Below are 15,920 nucleotides of genomic sequence, written 5' to 3' on the forward strand. Positions count from 1 at the left end.
ACTGTAGGCAGAATCTCATCTTCCTGCACTAAGCCAGAGAAACCAAGAAGAGACCTGTCCACAGCCTGCCTCAAAGCACAGACAGTCTGTCTCTGTCTCTATGATGAGAAACATGTTTGTGCTTCGGGACGGCCTGCATGGCCGGCGGCTGTTCGACAACCGCAACACATTTGATTTGATTTCCTGTTTGTTAGACATTCAGGCACATATTTTTCGAGCCCGCCGTCAATCGGTTGGCACACAAGAGACCTTATCTGAGCACATTTGCTTATCACTACTGTCAAACACAGGAGCAGATCTGCCAATATTATAGTAGAAAAGCTTTGTAAAAATAGTATTAATCTCAGTTTTGTCTGTAATATATATCTTAAACTATTGCATGACTAACATACCTTTGGAACGGCAGGTTTTAACCATGTTAGATCAAAGCAGCAGTGAACCCAAATGGAAAATAGAAATAATTTGGAATTTTTATTTTTTTAAGCCAATACCAGTGTTAACTGTTAACTAAATAAAAAACACAACATGAAAAACAACATGGATATTACATGTTGATAAATCTGTCCCATACAGTTCAGCAAAAAATAAAACAAAAATGAGGTTTGCATCAACAGTACAGACAGAATTTCAATCTGCTTTCAGTTGCTTGTTAGACATATTGGAGCTGTAGATTTAGCATCAAGAAGAATCATCTCCCTGCTGAAAGTTTGTATGCTCTGCACATGCCTCAGCTGATCTTGCTTTTAAGGTAAGATATACATTTCCTGTCTGAGAGCAGTATTTAATAATCCTTAATTTCTGGCATTATAAAGGGAATCTGTCAGTAGGATTAACACTCCTAAACTGTTTATATGGACATGCAGGTCATAGGAAGCTGAAGAAAATCATACTTTGATATCTGAGATCTGATGTTTTATTCCAGAGATATACATGTTTTTCTTATATATAAATGAGCTGTTCCAGACTATGGGCCGGACACTGATCTGCTTGAGAATCTGCCTCCAGAGATTATCTACTATATAATTGTCTAAGGGTCACTTCCGTCTTTCTGTCTGTCCTTCTGTCTGTCTGTCTTTCTTTCCGTCTGTCACGGATATTCATTGGTCGCGGCCTCTGTCTGTCATGGAATCCAAGTCGCTGATTGGTCTCACCAGCTGCCTGTCATGGCTGCCGCGACCAATCAGCGACTGCCACAGTCCGATTAGTCCCTCCCTACTCCCCTGAAGTCAGTGCTCGGTTCCTGCTCCATACTCCCCGCAGTCACCGCTCACACAGGGTTAATGCCAGCGGTAACGGACCGTGTTATGCCGCGGGTAACTCACTCTGTTACCGCCGCTATTAACCCTGTGTGACCAAGTTTTTACTCTTGATGCTGCCTATGCAGCGTCAATAGTAAAAACATCTAATGTTAAAAATAATAAAAAAAATAAAAAATCATTATATACTCACCTTCCGCTGCCTTTCCCGCTCCTCGTGACGCTCCGGTGACCGCTCCATGCAAGCAGCAGGTTCCGGTGGCAAGGATGGTATGCGAGAAGGACCTGCCATGACGTCACGGTCATGTGACCATGATGTCATCACACCCTGGAACCGGAAGCTGCTGCCTGCACCGCACACAGGTGACAGAACTACAAGGGGCCCTCGGACGGTGAGTATATGTTTATTTTTTATTTTTTAACCTGTGACATACATACGTGTCTGGTCAATATACTACATAGCTGGGCAATATACTACGTGACTGGCCAATATACTACGTGGCTGGGCAATATACTACGTGGCTCTGTGCTGTATACTACATCGCTGTGCAATATACTATGTGGCTGGGCAATATACTACGTGGCTGGGCAATACGTGGCTGGGCAATATACTACGTGGCTGGGCAATATACTACGTCACTGGGCAATATACTACGTAACTGGGCAATATACTACGCGGCTGGGCAATATACTACGTAACTGGGCAATATACTACGCAGCTGGGCAATATACTACGTGGCTGGGCAATATACTACTTGGGCTGTGCAAATACTATGTGGACATGCATATTCTAGAATACCCGATGCATTAGAATCGGGCCACCATCTAGTTTTTAATAAAAGGGAAAAATTTGCCAAGCCTGTCAAATTTGAATTTTCAAAAGATTCAGTCCTCTATATGTACGACTAATGTAAGCAACTGCATGCTGTATTTCCAGCATATTCTCTTGATGAGCACGGGTCTATGTACTGTACATATGCCACTGCCTATTTATAACAATGACAGAAAAAACAATTGTGCCGTGCTCCATCAGACTCTATGTCCAGGGTTTTTATCCTCTACGAAAATTTCTTGTTGGTGATAATTTCTCTGTCTATATCACACCCAATGAGGGCTGTAGAACAATATAAGAAGATGAGAATTAAAAAAATAAAAGATAATGGAATAAAAAATGTATTCTGCGCCAAACAATGCAATTATAAGTGTTAGAACATTTACTCACATTCAGCACCGGTAATGCCAGTGTCAACTTCAACCTTGTTAAATTCCTTTAATATCTACAAAAATGAAAATATTTTCAAGTCTGGGTAAAGCCGTTACATGTTTCTTAAAATAAATCATCATGAGAGCGCGTAATGTTCATTTTCCAGTAACAGTGTGTAGCTTTCTTGTTTAAATTCACAATTTGGGAGGAATGAGGGAATAAATATAAATTATGCAATATATATTCACCATTGGAATATAAAATATACAGTATGCATATATCATGCAAGCACTCACAATGAGTCACAAAGGAGTATATATAACCCTACTACATCGAGTTTGAAAAAGTCAGTAAAATTCAGTACATTTGCTTTTTCTTCTAACAAGACGTAGTACGGTTACATATACTGTACTTCTCTGTAAAAGATAGTGAGCGACTTTCTGATATTACCCCTTCACCCACAAGGCTGTTTTCACTTTCCTGACCAGGCCAATGTTTTCGACTCTGACCACTGTCACTTTATGTGGTAATAACTCTTGAAAGCTTCAACGGATCCCACTGATTATAGGATTGTTTTCTCATGACATATTGTACTTCGTGATAGTGCTAAATTTCTTTGACATGACTTGCATTTATTTGTAAAAAAATTGGAAATTTGGAAAATTTATCAATTTTAAAAATTGAATTTTTATGCCCTTAAATCAGAAAGTGGTGTCACACAAAATAGTTAATAAATAACATTTTCCACATGTCTACTTTACATCACCACAATACTTGAAAGATTTTTTTTTGTTTGGAAGTTATAAGGATTAAAAGTTGACCAGCAATTTTTCATTTTTCCAACAAAATTAGCAAAGCCATTTTTTTTAGGGACCACATTACATTTGAAGTGACTTTGAGGGGCCTGTATACCCAAAAGTGACACCATTCTAAAAACTGCACCCCTCAAGGTACTTTAAACCACATTCAAGAAGTTTATTAACCCTTCAGGTGCTTCACAAAATTTACTTCAGACCCAAACTTTTTATTTTCACAAGAGCATCAGGAGAAAATGGACCACAAAATTTGTTGTGCAATTTCTCCTGCGTTCGCCGATACCCTGTATGTGTGGGAAAAGTGACACTTTTCTAAAAAATGCACCCCCCGAGGTACTCAAAACCACATTTAAGAAGTTTATTAACCCTTCAGGTGCTTCACAGGAATTTTTGGAATGTGGAAGGAAAAAATTAAAATTTACTTTTCTTTCTCAAAAATGTTGCTTTAGAACTATTTTTTGTAATACTTTCGCAAGAGTAACAGGAGAAAATGGAATGGAAATGGAAATGGAATTTGTTGTGCAATTTCTCCTGAGCATGCAGATATATCATATGTGGGGGAAATCTACTGTTTGGCATAATTAGTGAACGCCATGTCATGTTTGGAGAGCCCTTGATTTGCCTAAACAATGGAAACCCCCAACATGTGACACCATTTTGGAAACTAGACCACTTAGGAAACTTATCTAGATGTGTATTGAGCACCTTGAACCCACAGGTGCTTCACAGAAGTTTATAACGTAGAGCAGTGAAAATTAAAAAAATCTAATTTTTCCCAGATAAATTTTTTTTAGCTCCAAATTTTGCATTTTCGTATGAATAAAAGGAGAAATTCCTCCATACAATTTGTTGTGCAATTTCTCCTGAGTGCGCAGATATCCAATATGTGGAAGAAAACAACTGTTTGAATGCACGGCAGGGCTTGGAAGGGAAGGAGCGCCATTTGACTTTTTGAATATAAAATTTACTGGAATATTTAGCGGATGCCATGTCGCGTTTGGAGAGCCCCTGATGTGCCAAAACAGTGGAAACCCCCACAAGTGACACCATTTTGGAAACTAGACCCCTTGGGGACCTTATCTAGACTGAACACCTTGAACCCCCAGGTGCTTCACAGAAGTTTAAAACATTAAGCCGTGAAAAGAATCACATTTTTCTCCCAGAAATCTTTTTTAGCTCCAATTTTTTTGTATTTTCACAAAGGTAAGAGGAGACAATAGACCCAAAAGTTTGTTTTTCAATTTCTCTTGAGATCACAGATACCCCATATGTGGTCGAACACTACTTTTGAGGCACAGTGCAAAGCTCAGAAGAGAAGAAGCGCCATATTACAGTGCAGATTTTGCTGCACTGATTTGAGGATGTCATGTCACATAGGCAGAGTCCCTGAGGTGCCAGAATTGCAGAATCTCAATAAGTGACCCCATTTTACAGACTAAACCTCTCTATGGATTCATCTAGGGGTGCAGTGATTGACACCACAGGTGTGTCGCAGAATTTTATACCATTGGGCAGTGAAGAATCATTTACATTTTTACCACCAAAATTGTGTTAGCCCCAAATTTTACATTTTCATGCTGGGAAAACAGTAAAAAATGGCACCAAAATTTGTCCCACAATTTCTGCTGAATGTAGAAATACCCCATATGTGGCTGTACAGAACTGTGTAGCCATACACAGAGACTCAGGAGGGACAGAGCACTATTTGACTCCTGGAACACAGATTTTCCTAGAATAGTTTGCGGACTCCATATACAGAGCCCCTATGTGCTAGAAGAGCAGAATCCCCCCTCAAGTGACCCCATTTTGGAAATTATACCCTTTGGAAATTTATCTAAAGATATAGTGAAGATTTTGACTCCATGGGAATTTTCCAGAAACAAGCAGCAGTGGATGTTGCTGAATGAAAATTGCAAACTGCCATTGTAGTGACCAGTACGCTGTAGTGACCAGTATGTTGCAGTGACCAGTACGTTATTCCCAGCTCATGCTTCTGGAGACACGCACCTTTAAATTAGGCTGGCTGAATTTCTTTTTGGGTTGAGGAGCCATTTAGCTTTTCCAGAGCCTTTGTGTTACCAGTAACATTTAAGCCCACTATTTTTCCATTAACAGATGACGGTCCTAAGTGAGGGCTTGCTTTTTTTGTGGATTGAGTTGAAGCTTTTATTGGGAACATTTTACATAACATTTAGGATCACATTTATCCGCCGCTCTACGCTGAGCACTTACAACAGGGTTTCCATCTAAATCTCCAAGAGACGCGACAGATGAAACACCTGATGGATCCATTCAATATAATGAGGCAGCAGAGTTACTCTGGACTTCATGTGGCCTCTGTTCAGCATTGTCCTTTTCAGAAGTGCACAAAACTGTGGCCGATGGCAGTTTAATGCAATCCTAAAAAGATGGACACGCCGGATCACAGGTCCTATGGCATCCACAGTGCCTCCATCTGTCTCATTAAAGGGAATCTTTCATCAGAGATTTCATCTGAATCATGTATTTCAGAGATTTACACATTTACACAGAAACCCTGGTGCAAGCGCTCAGCACAAAGTGCAGGATAAATGTGCGCCGAACCTTACTGCGATCTTTGAGAGGCAGAAATAAAAATTCTGCATGTGAATAATTGGTTTTATTTATTTTCTATGCCATTCCTCATGCGGTATAAGTGATTAGGTGACTTTATTCTTTGGGTCAGTGCGATTACAGTGATACTTGATTTATATTGGGTTTTTATGTTTTGTTGCTGTCACACACTAAAAGATGCTTTTTATTGCGAAAACTAGTTTTTGCATCACCATATTTTTAGAGCTATAATTTTTCCATATTTCAGCTGACGCAGTCATGTGAGGGCTTGTTTTTTGCGGGATAAGCTGACGTTTTTATTGGTACAATATTCGGGCACAGGACACTTTTTGATTGCTTTCCATTCCGATTTTTGGGAGACAGAATGAACAAAAGCCAGCAAATCAGGAATTGCGTTTTGTTTTTTTTTATACCGTTCCGCGTGTGCTAAAATTGGGTAGGCAGCGTTATTATTCGGGTCATTACGATTACAGTGATACCAAATTCATTTTTTTTATTTTTTGGCACTTTTACACAATAAAAACTATTTTATAGAAAAAATATTTATTTTTACATCGCTTTCTTCTGAGAGCTATAACTTTTTTATTTTTCTGCCTATGGAGCTGTTTGACTGCTTGTTTTTTGCTGGACAAGATGATGTTCTGAGCGGTAGCATTTTTCTTTACATTCATCTTTTTGATCACGTTTTATTGCACTTTTTGTTCGGCATATGATGATAAAGCATTGTTTTTGCTTCGTTTTTTATTTATTTTTTTACAGTGTTCACTGAAGGGGTTAACTAGTGGGACAGTTTTATGGAGTGGGTCGTTAGGGACCCAATGATATCAAATATGTGTACTTTTATAGTTTTGATTTTTACATAAATAGAAATATTTCTTTTTTTCTTTGGGGATTTAAAAAAAAAATATTTTTACACTTTTTAATATTGATGATGTATGGTGTCAGATCGCTGATCTGATACTCTGCACTGTAGGGTATCACATCAGCATCTGACAGGCAGGGAAGGAGGCATGTCAGGGTCTGCTCTCAACAGGCACTCACAAGTCACCTTCTGTCACGGGGTTACCGCAACAGAGCGGAGCCAGAAGACCGCAGCGTCTGGTGGCTCCTACTCCGCAGCTGAAAAGAAACACTTCTCCAGTGTATTAAACATGCTTGTTTCTATCAGCAGAACAGGGGTTCATCAGGCATGTTGGAAATTCCTGCAGTCAGCTGTGCTCTGTTAACTTCTCCTCTTCCCTATAAAAGCTGAGCTCGATTACCAAGTCCTTGTCTGAGTTAGCTTTAGCTACATAGATCTAGAGTGGGAGACGCTGGTGTGGTGAAGGAGAGGTGATGGAGTTTATTAGCGACTGTTGCTTGGTTTGTACGTTTGGAAATTCCTTATCCTTTCCTGATTTACTTTCTTCCCCCACTAGTGTTGAGCGATACCGTCCGATACTTGAAAGTATCGGTATCGGATAGTATCGGCCGATACCCGAAAAGTATCGGATATCGCCGATACCGATACCCGATACCAATACAAGTCAATGGGACACCAAGTATCGGAAGGTATCCTGATGGTTCCCAGGGTCTGAAGGAGAGGAAACTCCCCTTCAGGCCCTGGGATCCATATTAATGTGTAAAATAAAGAATAAAAATAAAAAATATTGATATACTCACCCTCTGACGCGCCCTGGTTGTAACCGCCAGCCTCCGTTCATAAGAATGAGCGCTTGAAAGTCCTTAGATGACGTCGCGGCCTGTCATCTAAGGACTTTCAAGCGCTCATTCTTATGAACGGAGGCTGGCGGTTACAACCAGGGCGCGTCAGAGGGTGAGTATATCAATATTTTTTATTTTTATTCTTTATTTTACACATTAATATCGATCCCGATACCGATTCCCGATACCACAAAAGTATCGGATCTCGGTATCGGAATTCCGATACAGCAAATATCGGCCGATACCCGATACTTGTGGTATCGGAATGCTCAACACTATCCCCCACCCTTCACACCCTGGTGAATACCTTTGTTGTATGTGAGTGTATATTATTTGTGTGTGGAGTTTTCTTTTTATCCTTGCCTCTGAGATCCTGTCATTCAGGTTGGTGTACTGCGGTACACAGTAGTGCCTCTCTTCCCCGGTTGGGGGAAGGGGACAAACGTAGGGCTGTTGTAGGAAATAAGCAAGGGCGGAGTTCCTGGCATCTTTGTCATCTGAAGTATACCGGGGAACAGGGCGAGATAGGGTGCCCCCTAGTGTTAGGGCCAGGAAAGGTGCCCCCTGGTCTCAGGTCACTCGCCAGTCAAATTGTGACTTCTTCCCTGCAGGACCCCAATGGACCTTGCGGCCATCTGGTGGCCTGGGGTCTCCATGGAGGCCATCAGGACAATGTGATCGCATCGTGTCGTCCTGATGGAAGTGCACAGGGAACTCATTCCCTGCGCGATGCTCATCTTTGCTGCTGTCACTACTGACAGTGGCATCAGATCAGATAAATGCCCACAATCGTTAATGCGGGGTGTCAGCTCTCACACAGCACAGCAGTTCCCGCAGGGCAGTACATGTAAGGCGCATGTCAGCAAGGAGCTAAAATTAGCATATTTGCAAGTAGTAAGACAGTGAAAAACTACATATATTTGTTTTTAGACAGTAAATTCCCTTTCTCACACTATATGTACTGCAAGAACATTACCTTTGCTGTTAGTGTTTTTAACCAGCGCAAAGCACTTAAAAGCACTTAAAGGGGTTTTGCCACCAACAAAAGTACATTTTAATCAACAGATCTTGGAATCAAAATAAACTCGACAATTGGTTGTGTTTTCAAAAATGTTTCCTTTGCTAAGATAATCTTATAAATGTGCACCTGCCATTAGAGTTCAGTGACTTTTACTTTTTTCGGATCGAGTCGGATTTCGCGAAACCCGACTTTGTCAAAAGTCGGGTCGGGTGAAATCGGCCGATTATTGCGTAAAGTCGGGGGCCGACTGAAACACGAAACCCAATGCAAGTCAATGGGGAATCAAAGTCGGCAGTGAGTGGAGGACAGGAAAACACCTACAGTGCCCATTTTAATGCCAAAAACATCAATTCTTATTACTGAAGCTTGTCAATCTTAATTTACTTTATAATAATAGTTAGGCATTGAACACTGGGGGTCATTTGGCTAAAGTTGTGGGGGGGTAGGGCTGGCTTAAGATTTTCGTGGGCCCAGAAAATGCGGAATACGTCACGGCGGTGGAGCAGGGAGAGGTAAGTATTTCAACTTTGCAAGTGCTGTGATCCTGAGCAAGCAGGGGGGGCCCACTCATTGGCATTGGCACTGGCACAGGACCCCTCATAGTACGGCGGTGTGTTTGACGGCGGGTGCCGCCTCCCACCGGCAGAGACACTTTTGCGTACTATGAGGGGCCCTGTGCCAGTGACGTCGCCAACGAGTATGCCCCCTACCTGATGAAGGAACCTACACTTTCATCTGCACCTTCTTCTTTGTCCCCGCCTAAGGTGGTATAGTATGAGGGAAGGGGAACCTGACTTTCAGCAGGGTCAGATTCTGGCTGTGTAGAATGCAAGGGGAATGTAGCGGTCTGGGTCAATGTACCAGCAGACTCATCTAGCAGTGGCTGGGCAATGGGCAGGATGAGGAGGAAACACAGTTAGTAGGCCCAAATAATAAAGTAGGCTAAATGTAGTTCAAAATTGGCAACAGGACTAAACAAGCGGCATTGCTTTGTTCAGTGGAGGACAACTGTAAGGAGTGGCAGACACAGTTAGCAGGCCCAAAAAATTAAATGGGCTAAATGCAGTTCAAAATTGGTAACAGGACTAAACAGGCGGCATTGCTTTGTTCAGTGGAGGACAATTGTAATGAGGGACAGACACAGTTAGTAGGCCCAAATAATAAAGTGGGCTAAATGTCTGCAAAAAAATTGTTCATAAAGAAACAGGTGGCATAGCTAGGTACAGGGGTGGGCTCCTCTGCTGAGTAGCAGACAGTGGTAGTAGGCGCAAAGTATTAACTGGTCTAAATGGAGGCCAGGGCCCCTGTATATTTTAACTATCATCTATCATTTCAACAAATTTGTATTGGCAGTGCCATTGAAGGATTTAACAGCCCAGACTACACAGTGGTGGAGCAGGGAGAGGTAAGTATTGCAAGTGGTAGAGCACTGTTCGAGCTGGGGGGGAACACTCTCTTGTGGGCGGCGGTACTGGCACAGGGCCCCTCATATTACGACGGTGTGTCTGATGTTGGTTGTGCACCACCACCGTCAGAGACACAGCCTCTGAACCATGTGCAGTGTGGAGTTCCACCTTGTTGCAACATCGATTATTAGATGGTGCTGGGGAAGATTCAGCGATTGCTGATGGTTCTGCATACGGCTGGAGTGTACGGGCGACCGGCGGATGTGCGAGCAAAGTCTTCGCACCTTTAGGAGCAGGGCTGGTAACTCCGGAAAATTTTTGAGAAAGCACTGCACCACCAGGTTCAAGGTGTGAGCCAGGCAAGGTATGTGTTTCAGTTCTGAAAGGGCTATGGCAGCCATAAAATTCCTTCCGTTATCACTGACTACCTTGCCTGCCTCAAGATGTACACTGCCCAGCCATGACTGCGTTTGTTGCTGCAAGTACTCGGCCAGTACTTCCGCGGTGTGTCTGTTGCCGCCCAAACACTTCATTTGTAACACAGCCTATCAGCAGCTTACCACTAGCTGTTCGATAATGGGACACCTCGTGTGCAACACTGGCAGCTGCGGATGGAGTGGTCATGCTACTGCGCTCTGTGGACGAGCTTTCGCTTCTGTAGGAGGAGGAGGAGGAGGGGTGGCGAACGCCTACAGCCAACTGTTTCCTAGCCCGTGGGCTAGGCAGAACTGTCCCACTATGGCTGTCCCCTGTGGACCCTGCATCCACCACATTAACCCAGTGCGCAGTGATGGACACGTAACATCCCTGGCCATGCCTACTGGTCCATGCATCTGTTGTGAGGTGCACCTTTCCACTGACTGATTGCCTCAGTTCATGGACAATGCGGTCTTTGACATGCTGGTGGAGGGCTGGGATGGATTTTCTCGCAAAGAAATGCCGACTGGGTAGGTCATAGCGTGGTACTGCGAAGGCCATCAGGTCTTTGAAAGCTTCGCTTTCAACCAACCGGTAGGGCATCATCTCTAACGAGATTAGTCTAGCAATGTGGGCGTTCAAACCCTGTGTACGCGGATGAGAGGATGAGTACTTTCTTTTCCTAACGAGAGTCTCTTGTAGGGTGAGCTGGACTGGAGAGCTGCATATGGTGGAACTTGCGGTGGTGGTTGTGGTGGACATGGCGTATTGAGAGAGGGTTGGTGATGGTATTCTTGATGTTGGCCTACATACAGTGTTTCCTACCAATAACCTTGTGATTCCCTAACTGCTTTGGCCTTGCGACGATACCTCCACCTTTGCTGCTGGTGGTGTCCTAACCGGTGGGCTTACAGTGAGGGAAGCAATGTAGGGTTGCTGACTACCTTCATTCTAAGCAGGTGCACCAACGGTACGTGACGTTTGGTAGTTAGTCCAGGCTTGCAAGTGCATGCTGGTTAAATGTCTACGCATGCACGTTGTATTTAAATTTTGAAGATTCTTCCCTCTTCTAAAGGTCTTTGAGCATTTCTTACAGATAACTTTTGACTGATCATTTGGATCTTGGTTAAAAAATTGCCACACTGCACTCTTCCTACTATCGAATACCTTTTCAGGCACTGCATGCTGTGCTACTTTCACCGGATGGCCACGCTGTCCCAAAACTGCTTTTGTTTTTGACACACATTTTTGGCCTGATACGGGCCTGCCAGATGACAGCTGTTGCGATGTAGATGGCTGCTGCAGATCATCCACCTCCGCTTCTGAGCTACTGGCAGCGGCACCCTCTTCCCCAATGGCTGCCAATCTGGGTCAACAACTGGGTCATCTATCACCTCCTATTCAATGTCATGTGCACCTTCCTCTATGTCACCGTGTAAGGTGCTATAGCGTTCGGGACGGGGCACCATAGTCTCATCATGGTCAGATTCTGGCTCAGTACACTGCGAGGGCAATGTAGTGATCTGAGTCAATGGAACAGCATAATAATCTAGCTGTGGCTGTGCATCAGTGCACTCCATGTCCGATTCATCTTGTAATGGGCAGTTAACAATTTCCCTTTCTAACCCAGGCACGGTATGTGTAAAGAGCTCCATGGAGTAACCTGTAGTGTCGCCTGACGCATCCTTCACTTTTGGTTTGGGTGAAGGACACAAGGAAACGTCTTGTTCCTGACCGGGAGCATCCACTGATGACTCGCTGCTTTTGTATTTTGAACTTTCTGAAGAGGAGGCGAAAGAGCTAGAGGCTGAGTCAGCAAGGAAAGCCAAAACTTTTTCCTGCTGCTCCAGCTTTAAAAGCTGTTTTCCTACTCCACCTCCCATAGGGGTGGAGCCGCATATTAATCACTGTAATGAGCGGTACCACGTGACCGCTCATACAGGAAGAAGCTGCGGCGCTGAGAGGAAGCATCGAGGGAGCCGGGTGAGTATTTTATTTCCAGCGGGCGGGCGCACAGGGGGTGGGAGGGGGGTGGTGACAAGGATCTTTATTTTAAACACAAAAAAAATTAAAAAACAATGATTTTGCATTCCTTCTCTCCAGCGAACGCTGCTGGAGAGAAGAAATGAATGGCGGCTTCAGCACCACAAGCTGGGGGAACAGCGCTTACTGTAGCGCTGTCTCCTGCACGGCACACGGACTGCACATGGACAGCATCCGTGTGTGGTACGTGTTTTACACGGACCCATTGACTTTAATGGGTCCGTGTGATCCGTGCGCTCCAACGAACACTGACATGTCTCCGTGTTTTGCACACGGACACACGGTCCGCAAAAAATCAATGACATCGGCAGAGACACATTGATTTTAATGTGTCTACGTGTGTCAGTGTCTCCGGTACGTGAGAAAACTGACACCACACGTACCGGAGCCACTGACGTGTGAAACCGGCCTTAAGGGGAGTTTCACACATCCTACATCCATGGTCTGAAAAGGCCACAGGTCTCCTGACCTGATCTCAACAGCCTTATAAGCGTATATGAAGCTAATGAGACCCATGACGCTTCCATACACCTTTCTAAATGAGTGCTAAAAACATCTGTTGTATAGGTTTGTATGATTTCACAAAATATATGAAACATTGATGTTTTAACGGTGTATTCACACAGCATTTTAGCTTTAAATTCACTAGTTTTTTGCTGAATGTTTGTGGCCATTTTTTCCATGTTATCATTTAGGCTTGATGTTGACTGTAAAGCAGTAGGTAAATATTAAAAGCACTACAAAACATTTTTTCCTGTGTCATTTTCTTCACTAAGCTTGTTTTTTAGGGTCAGTGGCATTTTTTTACACACTTAGGAGAGAAATATGGACATATGAGAGGCACAAAAACAACGCATTGCACTCGGACCAATATTTCTCTGTGGGGCAGCTCCCATCAACCATATATTTCTTGGCTGTATTTAACGGGCTGAGAAAATCACAGCATGCTGCGATTGTCAGTGTATTCCGAGAAAAATATGCCAATGCAAGTCTATAGGGGTGAGAAAAATAAGGATTACACACAGACCACATGTGTGACTTGCGAGAAATACGAACCGCTTTTCTATAGAAAAACCGGTAATTCAGTGCAGTGTACAGTAAAATCACACTGACAGGTTAGAATAGAATAGCTAAAATAAATGTCTACACATAGTATAGGTATATATATATGTTTATTGACACACATATATATATTTATATTTAATACAGAGCTAGATAGCATAAAAGCCGGTAATTCAATTGCCGGCTTTTGCTATCTCCTTATCAAACCCGACAGGATATGACACATGGTGTATATACAGTAAACCATTGCATATCCATTATATTTTTACATATCCCTCACTAATAATGTTAGTAGTGTGTGTGTGCGTGCAAACTTTGGGAGCAATAGGTGTTAAAATAAAGGGTTAAATCACGGAAAAAACTGGCGTGGGCTCCCGCGCAATTTTCTCCGCCAGAGTGGCAAAGCCAGTGACTGAGGGCAGATATTAATCACCTAGAGAGGGTCCATGGTTATTGCCCCCCCCGGCTACAAATACCAGCCCGCAGCCGCCCCAGAAATGGCACATCTGTAAGATGCGCCTATTCTGACACTTAGCCTCTCTCTTCCCACTCCCCTGTAGCTGTGGGATATGGGGTAATAAGGGGTTAATGTCACCTTGCTATTGTATGGTGACATTAAGCCTGGTTAATAATGGAGAGGAGTGAATAAGACACCTGTCCATTATTAAGCCACTAGTCTGAAAGGGTTAAATAACACACACACACATTAAGAAGAAAGTATTTTAATGAAAGAAAGAAACACACAGGGTTTTATTATCTTTATTGTATGCTCAATCCAACGGAAGACCCTCGTTTTCCTGAAAAAAAAGCCAAAATAAAAAAGCAACAATATCCGATACCTGTCCGCCGTACAGTCATGTCCCAAGCTGTAAATCCATCTGAAGGGGTTAAATACAGTTACAACCAGGAGCGCTGCTAATGCTGCCACTCTTGGCTGTAAAAGACTGGGGAATGAATGAAATGCAGGGGGCAGAGCTTCGGTGAATAACGGTGCCATCACCAAAACTCCACCCCCTGGCGGCATAAACTCATATGAACTGTAGCGTGGGAATTTTTCTGAATATTTTCTCACGCTACAGTTCATATGAGTTCATATGGATACCATGCGGATGACACACGGATATTTTTTGGGGAAAAAATCGCATCCTCGCATTGAATATGGATCACCGTTCAGGAACTTTTCTGCTTATCTTGGCCGTAAAAAATGGACCGTATTTTTATACGTTAGGTGTGACCCGTCTTTAGGATTGGCATTTTCCACTCCATTCACTGTTAACATTTGTTCACTGCTGAAGGTGATAGCAGCTGATTGGTGCTGGGTGCCCTATGTAAATCAATGTTGCATTTATGACACACCCTAAAGCTAGATGCAGACAGCTGTAAATTCTCTCATTTTAGAGAATCAGCCGATTTATGCAAATCACACTCAAAACTTTGATCAGAGTGTGAGCATATTGTGATGCGATTCTCTCGGATGAAGAGATGGAGAAAAACTGTTCTCCATTCAGTCAGGTGAAATTGGACTGCACTCAGATGTCATCCAAGTGATCCTAGTGCAGTCCGATGGTTTAAACAAACTAATTGACTTGCATGGCTGAGTTGGGTCCGAATACCAGATCAAACTTGGGCATGCTGCGAGTTTTTTCTCTCACCTGCTCAGTTCAAAGAGAAAAATTGGACATTGTGCTTGACACGCCACAATAACCTTGGTCCAACTACCGTCCCATGCACTCCGACCGAGAATATGGCTATGTGCATGAACCCTTAGGATAGGTGATCACTCCTTAGGATATCCTTGGGATAGGACATCAATCCTTACTATATCCTTAGGATAGGTCATCAATTTGTAGATACTGGAAAACACCTTTAAAGGAGGCTGGTATTGTCCACTTGTATAAAAGAAAGCTGAATTAGCATACAATGGCAGGGAATGCATGTATTGTTATAACTGTTTTATTTTGTTTGTTTCCAATCTTTGAAATATTAAATCTGTAAAAAAAAAATCTGATAAAATAAAAAAATACTATGAAACACTGGTCTGTCCCTGTGGGGTGCACTTATAAAGTACTGGACAGCCCACCTAATTTAGTAGTATGAGAACGACTAATAGGCTATAATCCGACATGGTGCACTACATGTATCTGTGTGACTGGCACCTTATTCAGGCCTTATCGGTGTGCATTCAGAATACTAGGCAACCGTCCCCTCTGGATTGGTAGGTGTATAAGTGGTTATTGTATCAGCACTTTGCACATATGCTTCCACCATCCTTATCTTAGGGGCTTGCTGCATCCTTCAGTGCATTAGTATTGTGACCAGATATTGGTAAGTATAGTGTCTTTTTTCCTCCAAGATATACAGAACTAAAATGCATTCAAAATGCTTAAAAAATACCAAGAC

The 15,920-nt window shown here is 42.9% G+C and overlaps 2 long non-coding RNA genes across 2 annotated transcripts in view; one reads left to right on the forward strand and one right to left on the reverse strand.

Moving 5' to 3' along the window:
* LOC143775978 (uncharacterized) overlaps positions 1-15,920 on the reverse strand; it is a 70,001-nt gene that overhangs the window by 39,791 nt on the left and 14,290 nt on the right. Inside the window, exon 3 of the long non-coding RNA XR_013215747.1 lies at positions 2,479-2,533. This is a non-coding gene — a long non-coding RNA (uncharacterized LOC143775978). The remainder of the gene's footprint in view (positions 1-2,478; positions 2,534-15,920) is intronic.
* LOC143775979 (uncharacterized) overlaps positions 1-15,920 on the forward strand; it is a 59,019-nt gene that overhangs the window by 29,883 nt on the left and 13,216 nt on the right. The gene's annotated exons all lie outside the window — the stretch shown is intronic.

The sequence above is a fragment of the Ranitomeya variabilis genome, chromosome 5 (genome assembly GCF_051348905.1).
Source record: "Ranitomeya variabilis isolate aRanVar5 chromosome 5, aRanVar5.hap1, whole genome shotgun sequence".
Lineage (NCBI taxonomy): Eukaryota > Metazoa > Chordata > Amphibia > Anura > Dendrobatidae > Ranitomeya > Ranitomeya variabilis.